Consider the following 4324-nt stretch of genomic DNA (forward strand, 5'->3'; position numbering starts at 1 on the left):
ATATATTTTTATAATGTCATATCTTACCATAGTTGTAGCAAACAGGTATCTTCCTCTTTCCCCCTTTTTTAAAAGAGTGATCTTGTAGGAATTTTCTCGAAAAAGTTCTATTTTTTTCTCTAAAGTTTTTATACTTGGTTTTATGCAAGTCTTTATGTTTTTTATGATTTGGTTTGGAAGTAGGCAGAGTAATGAATCCAAATTGTTCACAAAAATCTCTTAACTCTTTTTTCCCTGTCATTCTTTGTATCTCCAATTGTTTTCTAAGTTACAGGTCTGTACACAAGGCGAGACCTTCGACACATATATCTGCCGATAATTCTCCAAGGGTATACAGAGAATAGAGAATGATTCCATCATGTTTATTTTTAAGCGAATCTTAACCTTCGCAGCAAAAAGATAGGGGAGGCCAGCTATAAATTTCTCTTTCCAATGATCGGCCTTACTATCTTCTCTAGATAACAGTCTAGAGTAGAAGACATCCTTATACCACTTAAAGTGACATCGAGTTGGACATCGTAAGTTAGAAAGTAAATCCTCAAATCTAGCAGATAAGAGGGCCGTACTTCCTACGCAATGAAGTATAATGGTATATATTAAAGTATTGACAGCGTCTCCTTCATTGACTATGTTTTCTTTGACTTGTCTAGGTCCAATTTCGGTTTTAACTATCCATTGTTTTGTGGTATTTAGAATTTGATCTTTTGCCGATTCATCTATATGGAAATCCCACCATCCTCTCAGCCATCCTGTGAATCCTCAGATAATGGCTTTAGCAATTTCATGGTCCTTAGTTTCGTTTGCTTTGCGTGCGGTGGCATACATTATCATATGTTTCATAAGATCAAGTATCTGACTTTTTGACATGCCATCTTTATTCCAATTTACAATTGACCTTCCTGAATAAGATATTGAATATGTAATAAGGTCTTATTCTATTTGAAAGTCTACCAGAGTTGGCCTAGGATAATACATTCTGGTTGGGACCACTGGTCTAGTTTGGTATTATTAGACAAAACATTAATAATCATGAACAGTTAGTGAAGAATTTTTCTTTACTTTTTTAAAGCATCCTACTTTTGTCATAACTTTTACTTTTGAATAGAATCTTATGTTAGTAAAGCATCTTGGTGTCGGTATGTCGGTACAAATTTGAAATGAATATTTGAAATCTGGCCTCGCCTCCTCTATATAAGAAACCAAGACCCAAGAGGAAGAGGCAGAGCAAAACTGGAGTTTTATGAGTGTTTGAAGGGTTTCCTTGAGTGACTGTTGAGCTATATATATATATATATATATATATATATATATATATAGAAAGAGAGATAGAGAGAAATATTGAGATTAACCCATTAGCTCATATGAACATATATGTTCATATGAGCTTAACGATCCATATTGAATCTGGGCCGATCTGACAGTCATGACTTAATTTTGTATTTTAATTTTTTTTCTATAAATCTAAATAATTTATAATTTGAAGTGTGTATTCTTCAAAAATAGGATAATCTAATAAAAATATCAAAAAAATGATTTGTAATAAATAAATTGACCAAAATACCTTTGAAACGTTTCGTAGGTATTTTGGTCAATTTATTTTTTACGAAATATTTTTAAAATTTATTATTAGGCGCGCCTTGATGAGAAGAATACACGCCTAAAATTTTAAGTTGTTTGGATTTGTAGAAAAGAAATTCAAATTTATACAAAATGAGGTCGTGACCGTCAGATCGGCCCAGATTCAATCTGTGTCGTTGGACTCATATATTCGTATGAGCTAGTAGACTAATCTCAATATTTTGCATTATATATATATATATATATATATATATATATATATATATATATATATATATATATATATATATATATATATATATATATATATATATATATACTACAAAATGCCTATAGGTGAAAATGAACAATGATTTCGCCTACCCTCATTACCGTCTAAAGTTCATCGTACGATCACGATTGTCCAGTGGTATTTCCTTTTTAATTTTTTTCTACATATCGGAATGACCTGAAATTTTGAGCGCGTGTTCATAAAAAATAGGTGAATATACAAAAAATATCAAAAAAAATATTTTACATGAAAAAATTGATTAAAATACCCTTGAAAAGTTTTTGGGGTATTTTGATCAATATGTTTCTTACGAAATATTTTTTTAATATTTTTATTAGGTGCACCTCACGAATATGTTTATATGCTTCAAATTTCAAGTCATTCCAATTTATAAATAAAAAATAAAATACTACCAGACAATCGTGACCGTGCAAGGAACTTTGGACGGTGATGAGGGTAGGTGAAATCATTTTTCATATATATATATATATAAGTTAAGTTGGGGTGCTCACACTATAGAATAATTTAATAATTTATCATTGTACTCAACATTTTTGGAAACTTCTACACATTTGTTTTATACATGGAGTATTTTTTTTAATAAGGGTATTTTTTGTCATTAGGAAGGTATGACATTATCAATATGAGCAGTGATTTCATGCAACCGTTGTATAGTAATGTGATGCAACAAGCTTGAAAAACCATGTTAGGACCATTTGTTTGATTCAAACTTTGAAATATAAACTCTTTTCCTTTTAGTAAACAATCATTAAAAAGAAAATTTTGAAAACACAAACTGAAAAGAAATTTTTAGCCCAATTAACATAGACCATCCATTTTGGTGAGATGCTTAGATCTAGGCCTTAGAAAGATTTTTTCTTTCCAATTTTTTTACATGGCTTTATCACTAGATGAACAATATGAAAAAAGAAAAAATGATTTTGAGTTTGTAAAGGCTAAGATCTTGAAATTCACCAAATAAATAATCTAGAATCGTTATTGGAGAGGACTCATTTTGACCATATCTAGGGTTCAAATCCAACATTATTATTTTTTTTAAATTGATTATTAAGATGAAGAGAGTGTGTATGCAAAATTTTGGGTCCTACAAATACCACAAACATGTTTTTCTAGAAGTATGATTGTGTTCTACTATGATACAACTGTTGCATGAAATCATTGTTGTGTGTGTGTGTGTATATATATATATATATATATATGGGATTAGCCCACTAACTCATATGAACATATGAGCCCAACGTTCCAAATTGATTTTAGGCCGATCTAATGATCACGGATCTCCGATAGTGTTTGAATTTTAGTTTTTTTTTTTTTTACAAATCCAAATCACTTGAAATTTTAGGCCTGAATTCATCAAAAATAGTTGAATCTTTGCAAAATATCAAACAAATATTTTTCATGAAATAAATTGACCAAAATATCCTCGAAAAGCTTTGGAGGGTATTTTGATAATTTTGTTTTTTGTGAATACTTTTTTTTATATTTTATTTGGTGCGTCTTGATGAGAAGAACACGCACCTAAGTGATTTGAATTTGTAGAAAAAAAAAACTAAAATTCAAGCACTACTGGACATCTGTGATCGTCAGATGGGCCCAGATTCAATCTAGGCCATTGGGCTCATATGTTCATATGAGCTAGTGGGCTAATCCCATATTTTCCCGATATATATATATATATATATATATATATATATATATATATATATATATATATATATATATATATATATATATATATATATATATATATATATATATATATATAAAATTAAAATAAGCCAGTTAACCTCTTTGATTTATAATTTTAATTATAACCAATTTCCTACGCTTGAGGTTTCTGCTGATAAACCTCATATAAACCTCATATAACCTCATACAATACATATATAACCCCATAAAATATATATATAACCCTAGCTAACATCTTTAATACAATAATCTTGAATTTTCCATAACATTGATTTATAGTACCAGCAATGTAAATCTTGAACCTACAATAGCGAATAATCTTGCATCTCTGTTTCTGTTATTATAAATCAATGGCAAATTTGTTTATGGTGCAGGAACATTTGAGTTTAAAAGCAATTTTTTAATAAAAACGATTGAAGAAACTCTTTCAGTTATGGAAAATCAAGATAGCGTACAACTCTTTTCAACTAGAATGATTGCAAATCATATCAAAAGGGGTTATAACTATCTTCATATAGATCTTACACAAATAGTAGAAAAACCATTAACTAGAGAAGGACTAAATAATTCGGTTTTGCTTTGTATAAGAGATAATAGACATAGAAGATTCAGTGACTCTCTTATAGGGATCGTTGAATCGAGTATCTATAATGGACCTATATCTTTCAACTGCTTCCCAAATTTTTTTGTGTCCCTATCCAATCCAAATTTATTAAAAGTTCTAACTCTTGACCTTAAAACTCAAGGATTTGACATGGACCCTAG

This window comes from Amborella trichopoda, chromosome 10 (genome assembly GCF_054954075.1).
Source record: "Amborella trichopoda isolate Santa Cruz 75 chromosome 10, AtrichopodaSantaCruz75HAP2 v2.0, whole genome shotgun sequence".
Classification (NCBI taxonomy): domain Eukaryota; kingdom Viridiplantae; phylum Streptophyta; class Magnoliopsida; order Amborellales; family Amborellaceae; genus Amborella; species Amborella trichopoda.